A 20,165-nucleotide genomic window follows, 5' to 3' on the forward strand; every position below is an offset into this window, starting at 1 on the left:
AAAGTAGAACTGTGTTTAGTGCATCAAATAATGTGTTCTAAGGTTGGATACAGGACTGATGTGTGTTTAATGGGGTAATCTGAATTGCAGTAAAGTCAAGGCAAAATTCCCATTGACTTCAGAGGGACCCCATGTTCCCTCTAGCTAGTCCCCCTCCATCTCTTCTTTTGGAGTTGTCTTTTTTTTCCCCTTCGCTCATTCCTAAGCTTATGAATATACTGTTTTCTTCCCTCAACAGTGTTACTGTTCAGTGTGTGTGCCATTACCAGCTGTAGCCAGCATATTTGCCTCCTCCCAGTTTCCAAATATGCCAGGCAGGGGCAGGGTCTAGTTCAAAGTCCTTAGGGTTTGTTGTCCTTAATTGTCTTGATCACTTTTTAAAAATATAAGTATCTCTAAGCAAGCAGCTAGTGCAAAATATCATATCCGATGAATAAGTAAAGTGAACTGGGACTCTCCTCCAAATCTGAGGGAGTTCATTTCAGGTGTGGGCCTCTGTTGTTTGCTGAGAAGTGTGATGACTCCATGCTTTCAGCCAGGTTGGAATGTGGTCGTTAGCATTTGAGATGCTCCAGTTCTGTACCACAGTGGGAAATGCCTTTCCATTGGTGCTTGCATTTTGCTCACCACAGATTCAGGACTGTCATCTTTTTCACAAGGCTTTTGTGATGGGACTGATGGGACTTTTCCATCAGTTTGAGACTTCCTCAAGATACCCCGCACCGGTTTCTTGTGGGGAATGCGGACAAGCAGGGGGATTTGGGGTCACCTCTCACGATGGTGTTGCCTGTCTGGAACGGCAGTGCTGGTTGCATGGGGACCCTGTGTGCTGCTCCTGCCCTGCACCTTCTGAACCCGAGGTCCGCCTGTAACAGAGTGGGGAAGAGAGAGGACAAGGAGGGCTGCACGCAACCCCTGAAAGCCTGTGGGCAGTCAGCGTGCCTTCTGGGTGCTGCTTCCTTAATTTAGTGCTAGGACCAAGATCAAACAGCTGGTGAGATACTCAGCACAGAGCATCAGGCCAGCAGGCTCAGAGGAATGCATGGTGAGGAGTGCGATGTGTGGTTTCCAGTCAGTGCTGTGTGCGTGTTCACAGAAGCCAACTCTGCAAACTGAGGAGCATGTATGTGTGGAACTTCATCGCTTTCTTCTTTTTTATTTGTTTAGAAAACTCATTTCTGTTGCAGGCAGGAAACGCTGCAGTAGAAATACACAGCCTGTATATAACAAGTCTGTGAATTCTGCCTTATGGACATACCGAGCAATGTAAAGGGAATATTAATAAAAAAAAGAACATGAGAAGCGTGAAGTTCAACCATACCACACTTTCTTGTTTATTACAAGATTTGTGTCCTCATCTTTTTTGGCATGTCTTTTATTAAAACTTTCATCATTTTATCCTGTTTTTCCAGTTACATACTTCTTAACCTCGAGCACTGTTATAGCCCCATTTCCAAAAGAAATAAAATGAGATCCAAAGTAATCCATATTATATCCCTCTAATACAAAGGAAAGTTCCACTCAGTCAATGTTGTGTTTATGATACAGGTAAAAGTTCTGTAGTTTTTGCAGTTAGGCACAGCCTAATGGAACAACATCTGCTCTTCCCTGACTTCTTTTCTAGTTCCTCCAGTTTGTTCTGTGAATAAGAAACCTTCTGTAGTTTCTTCTATGAAGAAACCAGAAATAAGCATTTCTTTCTAGTTTATCAAAATTACCCTGGTAGTAGTTCACCTGGGATGTGCTTCCAGATCAAGGCTGATAAAGCCAAGTGATGACTGATACACCTTTGACAAATTGAGGGCAATGTGAAGCCTTTATGTGGCAGGCAAATCTTGTGCTATGGTGCTGTTTGTTCACAAAACATCAGAAAAACTCTGCTCTTGCTTTTCAGCAGTTTCCAGAAATTTCAGATGACTTTCATTTAACTTGAGATCCATATGTTTATCAGCTCATGATCAATGATAAATAGTTCTGAATCACGGCTGGTATTTAGAACATACGACGTTCCTCATACAGCTATTTTGGCCCCTGTTACTCCAGGCACACGGAGCAGTTTTGGCTCAAGGTGGACTCAGTTACTCAGCACGGCTTTTATTGCCAGGGGAAGAAACTCCTCCTGCCTCTCTTGAAGCCAGCAGTGTGTGCCTGCATGTATTTTTACAATATCTGTTTTATAAGAATGGTTTCTCACTTCTTCTCATTTGAGAATTGAATTAGCTTTTGCTGCTGCTTCACTGACTCCACAAAACATTTCCCTGCAATCATTTAACACACTATTAAATTCTGGAGTATGTTGTCTGTACATCTGATAATTTGATTTTGAGTGATGTTTGTGTCATTACTTAGCATTTTAGTCAGCAACAACGTTAGTAATAAGTAGAGAAGCTTTTAACAGTGAGCTCAGAGATTTTAGAAACCTTGGTGTAAGGCTGCCGGGGAGCAGAATGAATTGCTTTCAAAGCCATTACGTTCCTATGGCTTCCTAGGATCAATTCGCTTCAACTTGCTGCTTTTGCATTTTCAATAGCTTCCTTAATTTCTTCTATTTAATCCAAACGGGGCAAAATTCGCTTTCATAAATCTGTTTTAAACAGTTTGGAGCTTCCAAACTCAAAACATGAAGTACTTTGAGGATTCTGCTTCTCTCTAAATGTCTTTATATTGCACATTGTTCTTCAAGGGCTATCAAGTGCCAGAGAAGACCTCACAGATTATTAACTTTGGCCGCCTGTTTGTTCTCCAGTTCTGGATCTTATTTTCCAGTTCAACTGGGCAGTTCATCCCACTGGTAATGAACACTATCAGAGCCGTGCTAGACTGAAGCTGTCGAGCCTGGGAGTAGAAGTGGTGCCCAGGCACCAAATTCGACAGGGAAATTTTTTCACTAGCAATTTACCATGTGGAAGATTTGTACCATCACTTAAAAAGAAGGAAGAAAAAGGAAGAAAAGCTTGTTTAACCAGCAGTGCAGATTTATCTTTCTCCTCCCAACTGCTGATGTTACGACAGACTGTTTCTGTCTGTGACCCATGCAGCCGTGTTGTCAGCAGCAGCAGAAGCGGTTACTGGGATCTCTATCCCACCCCAGCTGCTCCTCTGGGGCCTCCTCCACCCTCGCAGAGAGCTGTGCCTTTTCTCTGTGTTCTCAAGCGGTTGTGCTTGCACATGCACACAGGGTGCACAGTGTGAAAAAAAAACACTGAAGTCCCAGTGATAAGAAGCTGGTGTTGCTTGAAGTCGCCTTTGCAGATTTGGAATTGTGCAGGCTCTGATTTGGCTCCTGTGAAGGCTGGCAATTACGGGTGGTCCCAAGAGTCAATACCTTTTCTAGCTGCAGTCAGCAGGCAGAAGATAGATGGTCTGATCCAAATACTGCCTCTCACTCCGTTGACTTTACTGTTCGTGCAGAGGTTCACTGAAATAGCAACATGGCTGTTTGTTGGGTCTGCACTTCCTCTGTGGACAAAGGCGCTGACGGCCCATGTGAGGCCTGGGCTGCTCAGTGAGAGGAGGTTGGAGGGAGCGTTTGAATCCTGGGCCTTGGGCGAGTGCTTGAACAAATGTTCTCTAGATGTGCTCAGCCCAAGGGGTGTGGGCATGAAGTAGCTTGGTACCGTATCTACCTCCTGGTCTTCAGGGCCAGGATTGCCTCTCGGCACCATGATTTGCAGGCCAGCCAGCCAATAGAGACTGTACTGCTTTGCTTTGCTTTCTTTGGTTATTTGTGGGAGTGGGAAATGTGATACGTTGTGATTAGCAGAAAACCTGTTACTTCAATGCTTGTTGGGTTTTGTGTATTTTTAGATTCTCCCAGAAGCCTTGTCCTAGATAATTCTTCTGTGGCTTGTGAATGCTTTGCTTTGTGAACATTTAATCCGGTGTAGGACTCAGCAGTAATTAGCCATGTGGATATTTATGGAGACATTCTAACCTGCATTGTTCATGAATATTTCACCATGGTGGAAATTTCACACCCAATAAATCACTAATGAAAATGTCATTTCCCAGCTGCATTTACCTGACGTGCTGTTAATCTTGCTGTACTCATTGGAGATAGAATTACTGTCAGATTTGCAACAGGAAAGGAATTGATTTTTAATTAGTGACCCCAATAATGTAGGTTAAAAATTATTTTTTAAATGGTGATTTAATGGCCCTCTTCGCATAATGCTATCAGCTTCATTGCCTGTAGTGATGTTTTGTAGACTGCTATTCAAACAGATGCTTTGAAGGACAGCATAACAACTGTCTGCATCAGAGGGATTAGGGAGAGGAGCAGTGTTATGGAGAAGGTGGATCTGAAAACAAGGACTGTCGGAGAGACGAAGTGAAGCTCATTTTCCTCTGCATTGTCTAAGCTTACAAGGCACAAATGCCACTCTCCATGCATTTGCCTCTGGTTTTCTCCTGAACTGGGCCATCTAACCCTTGGTGACGCTTCATGATGGCAATTATTACAGGATAGATTGTGGTGCCTTGAAAGATCATAAATTATTTTGCCTGATTTATGATCTGTATCCTTCCTTTTTCAAATTATAGCTTACATTGTTGCCAGCATCATGCAGTCAGACATCTCTAACTTGTGGCATAACAGAATGCCACAGCACAAACAAGAGTACAGCTTCCTTAGGATTGTCACGGCAGATACACTGACTTAAGCGAAGGAAGTTAATGAAATACTAGAATAGGATTATTGCTGTTAAAAATGATCATGAAAAAGGGTATGAATCATGCCATATGAGGGAGCTGTAGCCTTCTCCTTTCTTCAAAGTCATACTCTCTAGCTGTATTTTATTATCCTGTATATTGCTGACTGCAGATGCTCATAGCAAAAAGCAATAATAAACCCTCTGGTCAGCATCTGCAAAACCTTCAGCTTGTTAAATTCTGAGAAAATGTGAATTTCCCAAAATCCACCTGTGCTTCTGAACTTGTAGGAGTGTGTACCCTTGTATGGACAGATGTTTCTCAGTGTAAATAGAGCAGCGAGCCCCTCTGCAGTCAGCCAAGCAATTGGGATCAGGGGATGATAACACCGTCGTCTTCTCTCAAAAGAAGCCTTGGGATTTTCACCTGAATTCTGAATATTCCACATTTAAGGCTTGTCTACATCCATGGTGATTCAGCCCTTGCTACGGCCATAGGCTTCTTGCACACCTACTTCTGTTACTTGTCTTGCAGGTAGAATAACTCAGATTGTGGGCCAAATTTTGAGGCTTTTCATTCAGTCTTGATTGTTACAAAGACAAGTTCGCCATGGTTTAGATGATACTGCAGATATCTGACACATCTGAAAAAAGGCCTCTTATCGCCACGAAAATGATTTTAAAAGCATGAGCCAACCAAGTTCCACTAAAATCAAACCACATTTTTCTATTCATTTTGCTCAGTTTTGAATCCAAGCTTATTTCCCAAGGTTAGAACACTCGTGTTTGAAAACATTATCTTTGATGACTAACAGCTCCATCATGCCGGAGACCATGGAGCTGTGACATGACTAAGCACCACGTTCCCTGACTGCAGGTTTTTCATATCGTGCAGAGGTTCGTGAGGGTGGTGTTACTCACTGCGTGGATGTAATTCCTCTCTCCAAGGCACTTTAACTGACTCAGCACTCCAAAAAGCAACTATCTGTAGCATGAGTTCATTAGTTTTACTTGCCTTCAGTAGCAATTCAGGGCACTCTCTTCTTTGAAAAGAGAAAATATATTTTTGAGAAACAAGTTAACCTGTACTCTTGTTTGTGCTGTGCCATTCTGTTATGCCATAAGTTAGAGGTGTCTGACTGCATGAGAGTCACTTTTGATTTCTTAAACTAGGAGGGGCTGCTGGTTTGGTTGTTAAAGGGGAAACGCTCTGGAAAGAAGAGAAGCCTGTTCTTTATATCACATCACTGCTGGATGTGAAAGAGGGTAGGTAGGACTAATATAAGACTTTGCCTCTTTGAAGACTTATCCATTTGTATTCTGTATTGATGTGCCTTTTTGACGTATATTGAGGTATGTGAAAGCAATGTTGATTTGGGACCATGAGTACTTACTTTACCATGCTCCCATACTGAGAGCACAGAAGTTGGTATGAGCCCATTGTCCACCCATTCCTTCCTGCTTCCCGTGGCTGTCAAGGGCAGCTCACTGTACCTCTGCTTTTAGACATTGTTTTTCCTGAATAGTAATTAGTAATTCTGTGTTTCTCCAGTTTGCAAGCAGATTGCAGATGCCCATATTAGAGCTCCAAGCATCCTGCCTGTGAATTCAGCAAAGCAACCTCATGGGGCAGGGTGAGTTTGCATGAATGGATCCCTAAGCTCATATTGTCAAACACTTTGACAAAATGGCAGATGAAATTCATTGTTGATAAATGTGCAGTGATGCACATGGGAGGAAAAACACACTCAGTGATGGTCTCTGAACTAGCTATTAACTGCAAGATCTCTTTCCTGAGTGGTTTTATAGAACTATCCATTATATTGTCAATTCCGTAGCAAAGCAAAACAAACCAAAAGCCCAGATAGAATGGTAGGAATTACTAGGAAAGGACCAGGGACAAAGCAGAAAATGTTCTGTTGTTGTGGTTAAATGGACTGATTCTTTGTGTCATAGCAAAGAGGTAGCTAAGGGAGGAGTGTGACAGAAATGTGTGACATAATGAGTGGCATGGAGAAGAGGCATGGAAACCTGTTTCTCTTAGAGCAAAGTCAAGCCACCTTCAGGTGAGGTTTTCATGTTAAGATTTGGGACAAATAGAATGAGGTACTTCTTCACATAACAGTTCAGCTGAGCTGTGAAACTCTGCCATTCATTGTTGTGGTTATAAAAAAATATATTAGAATAGATAGGTAGAATTCTCAGAGCAGCTGGGTAGATCAATGGGAAGCTGGTCTGGGAAGGGCCATTGAATGTCTGTATAATCACCTGCTGCTCTTGAGGAGTTTGAGCTGCTAATGAATCAGGAGATTTAACAAGGAAGTGTCACTCACTGGATGGTTGTCTTGGTACCCTTGGCATCTGGACACAGGATACTGGATTGCTGCTTGATCCCAGAACTTTTATTCTGTTCTTTGGCTCTTAAGCCTAGATCCTACGTAAGCAATTGGGCACTGTAGGCACAGGTTCCCAACAGGTGTTCCTAGCAAGAAGGTCTCGGCAATGTCATTCATCCCAATTTAAGGAGACTACCTAGCCAGATATCTGTCAGACACCCTCGAGCTCTGCATAGGTACTTACTCTTTAAGTGTGTCTCCTTTTTAACAACTGTGAGCACAGGGAATTTAGTAGCTTTGTGTACGTCAAAGTTTCAGGAAGATTTGAAAGGTTGCAAGACAGGAATATTTAAAAAGACTGTTGCTTTGCTTGCAAGCTGGTTTGCTCCTTTGCCTTTCCATGCTGTCAGCTTGCAAGCATTACTGGTGTAACATTAATTGTTCAAGCTGAAGTGTAGTCACTCTTGTCTTTCATTAATAGCATTTCTCAGGAGAAGGGAGGGTATTTATCTCTCAGGACAAGAGATTGGAATGGTCATGGAAGGTGAAGATTCTGCGTTTTCATCACAAAAGACTGAAATGACAAATGCGATCTCATATCCCAGTAGAGGTGCAGTTAAATTTGAAAGATTTTTCCTTGAAGGCTTGAACCTTTCCAAGAAACCAAACCAAGCCAATGAGCAACTGCTTGCTGAGGCTCTCCTGTAATGTGCTGCTGTCCTGGCTTTGCACCGAACTTTTCAGAAGGAAACAAAACAGATACATCACCTAGTTGGAACAAAAATTGTTGCCTGACCCTTAGCTTACAACCTTCAAATCCTAAAACAGCAAAAAAGAGCACTTACAAACCTAAAGATCTCTGTTCTCAATGCTTAATTATTAATCCTTAAAGCCTTCCTGCTAAGGTATTTTTAATAATTGAAAAAAGCATAGAAAATAAAGTAGATTCTGATCCTAGCCTTACTGGTGTTTCATGTTACTCTTTCTGCCAGATACTTTTTCCCCTCCTGGCAGCCTGCACTTCCCAAGAAAAGTGTTAATTCCTTTCCATAACTCTTTCTTCAGTGAGCTTTTCAAATGTACAAGCAGTTTGTCAGGCATTGTAACCTTTATGCACCCAGACAGCTTACCCCTGCAAAACATGCTTACCGCTTTGAATCCTGATCTTCAGTGATGGCTTTACCAAGTCCTGTTCCCCAGGCTTCTGATGCAGCACGGAGCAGCAGGTGGTGTCCCCACGGCCCCTGAGCATGGCCTGATGGACGCCTGTGGGAGACACAGCTCTGCTCTGCCTCCACTCTGTCTGCCGAGCAGCGCTGCAGAGCAGTTTAGATCCAGGATGTCAAGGCACATGCTGTTCTCCATTTAGATCACATCCTCCCTCTGCTTTGGATGTGTTATTCTTAAGAGAAGCTTTGGTGTCTATACGTGGGCAATGTAGTGACTGTGGAGTGTCCATGAGTCATTGTTAGCTTATTCTGTTGCAATGGAATAGAAATGTAATCAAAATACTGATAGTGGTTGCACAGCTATCTCATAGCCATAGTTCATAACTGAAGATTAAGACATGCTCCTTACTCATTCTTCCTCCTCAAAGTGCACAGTTTGGGAAAGCAAACTTGAAGGAGAGAGGAGAAATGGAACGGGTTTGTGCACAACGTGCTGTGGGCAGGGCTGGCAGCAATGGCTGGGCACTCCTCGAGGCACAGGAGGGCTCGGCCTGAGGGTGATGAAGCCAGCTTTGCTTGGCTTGACTTCTTCTGGAGTAGGTCATTTCACAGGGAGAGCCTCGTGTTTACCATAACCTACTCTGATGACTTTTTTCACAAAGACTTTTCTGTGCAGTGCATACTGCGTGGAGGAAAAACTGTAGTCTCTCTGCCCCTTTTTACTTCTTTTTCCCTTCACTTGCCCTCAAATGAAGGAAAAACGTTAATTCTCATGGGGGAGACAATAAAAGTAAGGTCCCAAATGTGCAGAATGGTGGGTAATTGGTGAGGGAGCCTGGAGGTGGGGAGATCATCCAAGTCTGATGCAAGAAATACCCAGGAATTCAGTGAAGTGGTAGCTGGTTGGAAAGATTTGCTCAGTAGCTGTGCCATTTTTGGAAGACCAGCTCAGGTCTGGCAGCTGAAGTCACAGGCACAGCTGAGGCTGCCAAGACAAAGCAGAAGTGACGGAGCAATGAGCCACTGAGCTGGGGAGCTCAGTTTCTGCACCAGTGTAAGCTGGCAAAGGGTATGCCTCCACCAGCCACTGTGCAAACACTGCTTTTCCAAAGCAGTCAGCATCAGGCTGCAGTGAGCATTAATTACAGTGACTGCGCAAGTTAATAATACTAATAATTATAATAATAATGCTATTAATTGCTTGCCTTACAGTAGTATTCAGAAATCATCTTCCTGGATGGAATAAAGCAAGTAATGAAGAGAGATGTGAGTGCTGCTCTAATAGCAGGTGGCTTTGCACCCTGAATCCATGCTGGTGTGCAGAGCCCTCTGCAGCACCACACTGTTCAGCCACCCATCAGGGAGACAGAATCATAGAATCACAAAGGTTGGAAAAGTCCTCCAAGATCATCCAGTCCAACCGTCCACCTACACCCATATTTCCCCACTAAACCATGTCCCTTAGTACAACATCTTGCAAAGGAGGTGGCTATTGCTGCCTCGCAGTCCATTCTACCTTCCAGATAGATGAAACACATTCCCTCTGGGTCTGTCTCATTTCTGAAAAGACCTCTTTGGAATCAGAACACGTGGGCTATGAGTTGGCTACAGCCTAACCCATGCCTTCTAGTGAGCTCAAGATTGAACTTGAAGTTTGTTAGCTTGAAGCTAATTTGTTTTGGCGTCATTCAGTCATAGCCATGAGGATGGTAGCAGCCACTCTGGGTGATGAGAGTCTTTGTCCCAAGGCTGAGAGAGAGCAGGCGTGTCCCCAGCAGGGAGCAATAGCAAGCTTGCATGGTTTTGATCAGGAATCATTGAGGTTACTTGAGGTGCTGGTGTCCTGCTTCTTGGTGCAGCTGTAGTGTCCCTGGTTGGTCTTTCCACAAGCAGCAGTGCTGGTAGTACAGCTGGCGGGCTTCCAGATGCTTCACTTCGATGTGAGTCATCTCTGAAACCCAAGACAGGGTGCAGGATGATAGTCACTGCAAAGTGAGGGGCTGCAGCACCCATGCCTGTGCTGCAGATGGGTGCTGCCAGCAGTGAGACATGGTCAAGGGCTGGGCATCTGCACTGTGTGGAGAAGTCGAACAAGGCAGCCTGGATTTCCTAAGGGAAAGAAATGAACTTATCACTTTATTTTATGATGATGCTGAATTCTGATATGAACAGACTGTGCCTTGTTTTTACATCTTTCACTCAACTTTGCTGTAAAAGCTGCTATAAAAATGAATTAAAAGACTTGCTTCACTTGAGTTAGCTCAGTGCAAGTCTTCCTCATTTATAATTCCAGGTGACTTATGAATCCAGATACAAGTTGTGCAAGCATGTAAGCAGATGCCAGGGACGTTTCATGTACTCAGAATACAGGCCTGCTGAAGCTCAGGCCATGGGGCTGCGCTGAGCTGTGGACTGCATGTACATGGACCTGCTGAGCTGGCCTCCCAGCAAAGCCACACTGCTGTAAGCAGATGGGGAAGGGTCTCTGTGCTCTAGCTTGCAGCATTGTCCACTCCCAAAGCACTGCTCCTCCCTACATACAACTTCCATTCAGCTCCCTGTTTAATTAAGGACTATGCAAGTGTCACAGACACCTTTAACCACCTTGTCCCTAAATCACTATGTGCAGCAGCTGGTAGAAATGTTATACTTTGAGCCCTAGAACCTTTATCAAGTTTAATTGGAGTGTTAGGTCATTGCTTGCACTGCTGAGTGCAAGCATTGTGGTGACCCAGTAAGGGCCACCTGCCAACAACCCATCTGCTGCTGCATGCTATTAGGATTAAGCTTTGACTGCCCAAGTGTGCAAGACCCTAATGGCCACATCTGCTCAGAGCAGTGCCCAAAAGCCTGTCAAGGATCCTCCTCTGGACTCTGCTGGCATTCCAGTCTCCTCTCCACCTTTTGCATTACTCTTTGCTTGGTATTTACCCCGTGCTCCATCATGGTGTACTAGTAACTCAACGCTCTTTGGGTTGTAAGTACATTTTCTGCCCTCCTACCTCTCTGGAAACCACATTTTTTTCATCATGGCTTGTGCCCTCTTCCACACACAGTCCCACATTGACTGCAGAGCCCACACCTTCACTAAGAGATCCCTTGCCCCTATGCGTGAGATTCCTGCAGCAGCATCTGCTGCTTTCTTTGGGGAGGAAAAAGCTGCCTCACTTGAGCCCTCATTTTCTCAAATGATGACCACTTTTATTCTGTGTTTGCTTCTAAGTCTGATGTATAAAATCCTTCAAAAGTTTAGCTGTGGGCTAACCCTGCCAAAAACAGAAAGGGAAGGCTGGTTACAGCCATTCTTTTCACTTGATCTTGGTAATCCTGCCCAAGGATAATTTGTCAGAGATACAATTAGGAGAAATGCCATGCACCTGATCTACATGAATAGAGCAAGACAAAATACACAGTGTTCTGATTTAAATTAATATTGATCCCACTAATAGAATCAGAGGTCCAAAATAAATTACATAAATGGAGTTAATCAAGACAAAAAATTTCCAAAGAGTAACCTCGTGTTAATGGAGCCGATTTTGCTGATGTCAAGTAAAGATGTGGAGAGGGATAAGAGAGCATTTGTCCAGGAAGGCAGTGGGCACTGCTGCCTCTTTCCCTGAATGTCCAGGGCTGCTGAGCAAGGAAGTTATTTCTGAAGACCTAATATATTAATTTAAAAATAAAGATTTTTTCCTATTTTACTTGTCTCTGTGGGACTACCCGAAGCCTCGGGCTAGCAGAAAGCTGCTGTGTGTGGCTGACAGCCCTTCTTCCCCTTGCCCAAGGGACATGCACAGCCCACAGGGCTGCTGGCTGTGAAAGGAAGGGAGAGCAGCGAGTGGGGAGCCAACAGGTGGGGATGGAGGGGAGCTGTCGCAAGAGCCTTGCTTCAAAGCTTCTTGGCAACAGACAGTAGATAATGTTTTAAAATGCTGCTACTCCTACGCTCAGACCTTGCTGCACCAGGCGCTGCTGAACAGACGTTGTTTAGCCTGGAGCTCCGGCTGTTAATGCCGAGCTTTCCTGCCACGGGAGGAAGGAAGAAAAGGACAGGCAGGGCACAGTCTGGGCTGAGCTGGCACAGGGTCTTCTGCAAAGGACATCGGAGCATACGGTTTGCTGTCTGCTGGCAGGGGAGAGCAGTGCTGGATCAGTGCGGGTCAGCGTGTGAGCTGCTTTGCTCTCTGCGGGTCACCTCTCCCCAGCAACAGTGGTGAAAAAAAATTCATAGTGTGGTGGAAAAGAAGTCTTGAACCAAAGTTTGACACTCGCTGAAGTTGGTTCTGGAGCCTTTCAAGCTATGCAGGGACTTTAGTCACGTCATTTCCATTCTTTTTACTTCAGTTCAATTTTTGTTCTGTATGTTTTATTTAAATATCTTGCACTGCTATTCCTGGCTGTGGAGCTGCATGGCTCTCTTGTTTGTTATCGTAATCTAACATTTTTTCATGACATTTTTCTGACATTATAAATTTAATCATAGAAACTTAGTATTACATTAGTACATTCTTGCATATTTAATACATTTCAGCTTTGTCTCTGCAGCAGCTGCCAAGAAAGCCTTGAAAAACCATCAGAAGCATAAATCTTCATAGAAAGTTAAGATTATTTCAGATATTTCCCTGTTGTAATGGTTTCCGTGTGTTTGGTAGAGAGTTTGTGGGCTGCTGTGCTCCGGATGCTGCACACACAAACTCAAAGGACATAAACGTGTCCTGTGATAGTGACTCTGTAAAATAATACGGCTTCATTACGAGGGAAAAGCTACATTATCCCAACTCATTGGGAGCAAATCTTTCCTATCCATTAACTGTAATGTTACTAGCAGAACATTTTACAGCAAAAGGAAATAAAAGTAGTCAAGATGGACACATTAAAATATTTACTGGAGGAATGGCAAGAAGCAAAGGGCAAAGTGTGCACATGTGCAGTGTGCCAATGCTCTCCACTGCGCCATGTACCCATCATGAGTCTGCAAAGACATTCCTGTTCATCGTCATAACCAGTCAATAACTTGCATATAACACAAGATACTCTCATCTTTCTTTTCCATCTTCATTTTAATAGGAAACCTCTCCGACATTAAAATAACTTCTCCCAGCTTTAAAGTTATGTATGCCAAAAATCTTCGGCCTACTTGGGATAAACGTAGAATGCCACCATGTAGGAAAGAAAGAAAGTTTTCCCAAGAAGAAAGCCTTTGCCTGCCTGGTGATGCCTGAGACTTAACGGTCTGTGCCATACGGAGGAGAAGGAGGGCAGTCAGATCTTATAACCAAATGCTGTCTTCTGAATTTTAAGTTTTCTGAGATCGAGTTGGCTGTTGTTAGAGCTCAGACACTTGAGAAACTTATGCAGTGGAAGCGGAGGAATGGAGATCTGATAGTTCCTTCTTCCCCGTAAAATGAAAAGCTACCAGCTGGAAAAACAGGGCAATTTTTTATAATGTAAAGAAGAAGAGAAAGGAGAAGAAACATTTTTTATATTGCTTGGCTTTACAATGATGTAAAAGATCTTTGTGTTGCAGCCATTTTTGAGCCATTGTCTTTATAGGCGTGGCCATTGCATGGCCCAGGCCAGGACACCCACCTGCACTGGGGGAAGGCGTGTAGAAATTGCTGAGTGAAGGGAAGCAGGAGCACATGTAGGCTTTGGTTTAAAACCAGTGGACCTCACTCTTCCCTACTTGCAGCCTGCGACAGCCTTTTTGCCAGTATAAAGAAAGGGTAAGATATATTTCTCCTTTGACATGTACCCTCCTCTGATGAGGCAGCAGAAGGTGCGCATGAGTGAGCATCAAGGTCATCAGGAAAACAAACAAAGCACTCAAAATTCTGTGTTGCATATCCCCCTGGTACCAGGCCAGCTCAAACTGTACAGTTACAGTAGCACTACAAAGCCCTGAACCTCTGAATTTGGGGAGGGACCGGTGGCAGACCTTCACCTGCGGTTCTACAGGCACCAGCTGGCCGAACTGGGATGGGTCCCAGGTCCCCTGGTCCCATCTGCTGCCCAGCCGCTCTCTCCCCGTCAGTTCCTGATTTATAGAAGGCTGCAAAATAGCTTGGCTCAAAGAATGATGTATGAATGTGGGGAGTATTGAATACACTGCATGAAAAAATAATCTGTTTCCCAAACTGGTGAATTGACTTAACTGAAAGCTGTGCCTGTAGAACTCCCAGAATATGGAACAGTGTAATTAATTGCTATTAATAATTAATAGTAGGCAGTTAATTCACTGATTGCCATTTGTACTGAAGCAGAGAACATCAATAACAGAGGCTTTTTTTTTGGCCAGCTACTTTTTAAAGCTGTGTTGCATCACCAGGTGTCTGATGTGCTATGGCAGGCAGGGCCTCTGAGCATCAGGCATGGGGCAGAGGGTGTGGGGGAATCCCTGGGGGAACACTGCCTTCATCCCACCTCCACCTTCCCCTTCACATGGAAAAAGCAAATAAACCCAGGTTCAATATGGCAAGTATTTAAAATACTGATGTCTGAGCATTTGGCTTTTGGAGGGAGGAAGGAATGGTAGAAGCAGAAATTTCTTCAGGCCTGAAATCTTCATGGAGACAGTCTTGGCTTGACAATAATTCTCATACTAAATGCTTCTTAGAAATCTGGATTACAAGAGGTGAGAAAAAATCAATATTCAAAACCAGAGCACTCAGGGAGTTTCAAAATCATTCCTTAACCCATAAATAGGACAAAGTGGTTCCCTCGGTGACCTGCAAACTCAGAACTGAAGTGTCCGTAATCCCACTCATACCCCCATCTCTTTTTGGAATACTTTTTTGAACAGGGAATTTTTATTGAAGTGACAATGAGGCTGCTTTTAGTTTTATGTCTTTATTGTGCAGTCAGACAGCTGCCTGATACATGCCCATGTTTTGTTGATATGAGGAAGTCCAGGAGACAGCACTCCATTAATGCTAATGAACATCCCAGATGTCACATTCTTCCTGGTTTGTGTCAATCACTACATCTGCATGTTTCTAATAGGAAAACCAGTGTTCATGGGAGAATTTTGAGCTGTAGCAAGGATAGGATGCCTGCAGTCTGAGACAGCACTGTTCAGATAACTGAATTTTGCTTGACTGAGCTTCTGGGTCTGGCCTGAGCCTCCTTAAGAACTCAAGCTCTGTGGGCTCAGAGTTGTGGCAAGCAGTTTGCCTTTACGACACCCAGCCTTTGCTCTTCCCACCTTCCAGCAGAGCTGGAAGCAGCTGGGGAGCGGGTGCTGCTGGGAGGTGCAATGGGGCTGGAGATAAAGGACTTCAGTAGGGTACAGAAAGCCCGGGGGACTGTTGGAGGGATGGGAAGTAGAAAGGGGGAGAAGGAAAAGACACCAGCCCTCCCTTAAAATTTCCAGCAATCATTCCTATGTAATTGTTCTTAGAGATGTCTGCACTGCCTGTATCACCTTTGAACATAACGTATTCATTCTGGTGCCAATAATGTTTTATGGAAAATAGGCTAGCAGTTGTTCTATTTCACTATCTTCATGCTTCTAAAGGGCAAGTAATCTTGGGTAAATTTTTTTGGAGCTGAAATACAATTGCTTGGTAATTCATATTAAGGCTATTTTTAAAAGTCGTAATCAATTAATGAGAATGGTGTTAACTCACTGAACTTTAGAAAAGTAAAAGGGAGCACAGAACAAAGAACAAAATCTGCCTTGCTGTCCTTTTCACCGAGTTTCTGTCTTTCACATCACGGTGCTGAAAGGCCAAAGCGGCACTGGGGAATTATGGTGTTGAAACAGGAAGTCATTCTTCCCTCCTTAATTAAGGAAAATGAACGATTTAAACTCACAGTTGATGGTTAGAGAACCAAAGCCAGACTCATGAACTTTCCAAACGTGCTCGAGTTCCCCAAAGTCTGTGTCAGGGAACTGGCATCCGTTTTGTCTGTAATTGCTCAGCTGAACTTCTTGTTCCATTTGTCTTTTCTCTATGGTGTCCAGCTCTGATGAACGAACCCCGGCAGCAGAACTTCCCTTTGGCTGTTCTGTGGGCAGCGTGGTTCTCCTGCAGCAGTTTCATAGCCAGCACGCATCGTCTGCGCTGGGACTGAGGTGGCACCCAGGGGGCTCCCCAGCAAGGTTGTGACCAGATGGCTTTAGTGGGGAGCTCAGATTTACAGCTGGCAGCACATGGAAGAGTGCTCCTGGCACTGTCAAAGACGGAGCTGGGCTGGGCAGACCTCTGGTGTGTGTAAGGCAGCCGTACCTCTTTGGGCTTTTTCTTGTTTTCATGACATCTTGTGTTTGCAAGAAGGAGATGGGTGGAAGGGAAGGGGTGCAGAACCACTGGCAGCTCCCTGCTCACACCCTGCAGTTGTTCCCAAGGTGGGCAACCAGAGATGGCACTGCAAAGCTGGGTAAAAGTGTTACCTTCGACATGTTAAAAGCATGTATGTTAGTCATGAAGATGTCAGTCATAAAGGTGTCGGTCCTCAAGTTCCTAAACAATTATTCCTTGTTTCACACAGAAGGCTAGCAGCAAGTGTATAAATGGAATCAAACTGGAAAGCAGGAGCAAATATATGGTCTTCTAAAGTTTTCAATGAGTTTGACATGCATTGCAAGCTACAGAAAGAGGGATGCAGTAAATCAGTGTGTGACTTTGCTCCCTTCTCTGTACCATAAAACATAACGAGTCTCTGCAGGCACGAAGGAAGGCCCCTTCTCCTTCCCTGTCCGAGCAATGCTACAAACTGCCAGCAGAAGAACAGCTCTGTCAGGTTTGCTGGGCAAGACCTTGGCAGAGTTGTTTAGGGCAGATCTGTGGGAGCAGACGTGTGAGCAAGCTGAACACAGGCTTAGCGGGTCCACAGGCCCAGGAGCCAGGCTGTGCCCTGGGCTGCTCCAGCACCACTGCATCACAGTGCTCTGTGAGGTCACAGGGCAGGGAGACTGCAAGGAGAGCTAACTGGCCTGCTTCCCACAAGCACAGCGAGAACAAATGTGCATTGGTCTGAAGGTACTGTAAAGGAATTTTATCCATGTTTTTACCATGTCTTAGATGGGAATCAAAGATTTGCTCTGCTTGAAATTACTAAGAACCTCCAGGCTGTCTCTCTCTTCCAGTTAAAATCTACATCTCCCCTAAAACAAATAACATACTCCCCCTAAAGCCCAAGACACTCTCTCATGCCTCTGAGCCATCTTTTAGCTCATGCGAATTCTCCTTGAAAAAATGCATCTTAATCAAGTCACTTGACTTGATAAAAGTGGAGTTGGATGCAGCAGGTTCAGATTTAATGACTTGAATTCACCACACCAACTTTGCTTAAGAGCAGTCTGGCCCAATAGACATTGTGAGTTTTGAGTAAAGTTCTCATGCAGTTTAGAGGACCTTTTAATAAACATTAAAAACCTTTGGTTTCATATATGCATATGTTTCCATTAATCTGCAGCTAAGATAACAAATAACATTTTTGCCTTAACCACGGAGTTTGATGAAAACAGTATTTTGTGCCAAGCCGATTATGATGATTGTGTAATTCAAAAAATATATGAGACATTAAAACGCTGTGACATCTCCTTCCCATGCTAATGACTGTAAGAGGGATTGATGGGACCAATAAATAGCTTCCCCTAGGAAAGACTAGCAAAAAGGGGAAGCAGTACGAAATATGGCCCACCTGGTAGTTTTATGACCCTATCTGAATGCTGTAATCATTTTAAAGAGATGCTGATTAGTACCAGCAACAGGAGTTTGAATTGGCAGCATCAGTAGCATCAATTTCAGCAACAGCACTGGAGGTCCTTAAGTTCCCATTCTGTGACTTGGATGCAAATGAATCATGCAGTCAGCAGGTGCTGTTCTATCTGTACTAAATATATATAACTAACAGATGAAGGAATGCAGAATCTGCGCTTAAAGAAATAATTGAATGCTTCAACTGTCACTGAAATTCCGTGATTGGAAAGGACATTTTAGAGTACAGGCAGAAAGAGGAGAGGAACGATAAGAGCTCCAGCCCCTGGTGAAGTGAGCACAGCTCTGCTGCTTCCTCCTAGCCAGGCAGTAGTCACAGAGCGGTGCCTCACTTCTGTCAGGGCTCCTGCAGGTCCCGCAGCCGAACCCCCAGCCCAGCCCAGCCCTGCTGGGCAGCAGCAACAGCAACCAGCCCCAGCCCATTCCACATGGTTCACCCAGCTGCACCTGATGGAGGAAAGGCAGAGTGCTGGAGGTGCCAGTAGTTCAGAAATGAAGTGCCTCCCTGTAGCCAAGGGTGGTGTTTGTTTCAGAAGCTGCATAAATGCATTCTGTGAACCTGAAAGCCAGCATGATGGCATGATACCATCAGCAAGAAGCACTGATGGTTGTGCTTTGCAAGTTATTCATGTCTCCATTCAGATCCCTTCATTGGGATTTGTGTGCTTTCAGTATCTCCCTGGATTTACTCTCAGAGGCATAGATGTACACATATGGATATGTTCTTTTTTCTGGAGCTGCTGTTTTAAGGAGAAGCTTAGGAGGCCCTTATACGTGTTCCAGGTGAAGAGTGGCAGTTGTGCCAGTCCTCTGATAGCCACTGGTGATAACTGCTTGTGGTACAGTGGTGCTGCATGTTCCTACTGATCTGATAAGATGTTATTCTCCAAGTAAGGAATTGGAAGTACACAGGCTGCAGACAGTGGTGTGTTGTTCAGCCAAGGTATGAGATAAACCCTGAAACAGACACTGGTTTTTACCTTCCTGGAGATAAAGGGCCAGGAGATGTACTCTGTTAAGACTCTTGTTTCCAGTATATGTATGTTCAAGCTATCCATCAAGAGTTTTTAATGTATGTATTCCCTAGTATGTCAAAAGCGAGCTGAGTTTGTAAGAGTTGTGTAGGGCTCTCTGAGCACAGCTCCTGTGAGGTTTGGGGTCCCTGGCACCCAGCAGGGTCACCATACCTCTCACCAGCCACCGGCAGAGCATGGATGGGCCTCGGCTAAATGCCTCCTCGCTCCATCAGCAGCAGAGCAGAGCAAGAGAGCAGCCATCTGCCAGCGTGCGGGTGTCCCAGCACCCCAAACCATGGTGATCAAGGCAGTGTCATAAATGTTTTACCCCTCACAGCCATTTGGGGCCCCACCTGTGTTGCATCATAAATCCAAATTTTGCTGTATTATTACTTTGGAACTTTGGATTTTACACTCTTTTCAATGTAACCAGTTCCTGCAGAATTTAATGACAAATTGAACTTAGGTCAGCAAAACCTTGAGCACGCCGGCCATTGATCTCACGGCACAACGTATTGGTTCTGTTATTTATAGGGGTTCAGTTCCTATCTCCATTTTTTTTCATTTCATCATCTTTTATAAATGGAGGATGGGGAACACATACTGTGTGCACTATCTTTTTTTATTTCCCTTTTTCTGATTTCCTGATATTTTGATTTCTTTCTCTTTATCTCTTCTTTTCTTTCTTCCTTTTCTTTTTTTCTTTCCTTCTTTCTTTCTATGTTTTCTTTCTTTTGTACTTTCTTTTTTCTCTTTTTCTTTCTTTCTTTCATTTTCCTTTAAGGCATGGTAATTAATGAACTGTTCTAATTTCCTTTGAGACAACATTCTTAATTGCTGTAATTCTCACTTATGTCTTTTAGGCATCCCGGTTGGCATTGATTCATTTCAATTTGCATTCCTGAATGCTGTAGCTATAAATGCTCAGTCAATATGTGTACCAGCCAGCCTCCTGTCCTTTTGAATGCCTTACAGGTTTTTTGTTGTGTTTGTGGGTTGTTTTTTTTTTTTTTGTAGCAAAACTAAATGGTGACTTTCTGTTGTAGCAGCATCCTGAAAGCTGGCATGTACTTGCCTTTATTGTGTTTGGCTTTGGGTTGGGTTTGGCTTCGGGTTGGTGGTAAAAATGACTGAGTTTTACATTATTTTTTCCAGGGCGTGTGCTTGCCTTTTTAAAAGAGTTTGGAGAATAATAACGTTGAGATTTTTTTTTTTTTAATCAAATTGTCCAAACAAATGAGTTTTCCAAGGATAGAAATCGTAAGGTATG

The sequence above is a fragment of the Numida meleagris genome, chromosome 13 (genome assembly GCF_002078875.1).
Source record: "Numida meleagris isolate 19003 breed g44 Domestic line chromosome 13, NumMel1.0, whole genome shotgun sequence".
NCBI classification, from domain to species: domain Eukaryota; kingdom Metazoa; phylum Chordata; class Aves; order Galliformes; family Numididae; genus Numida; species Numida meleagris.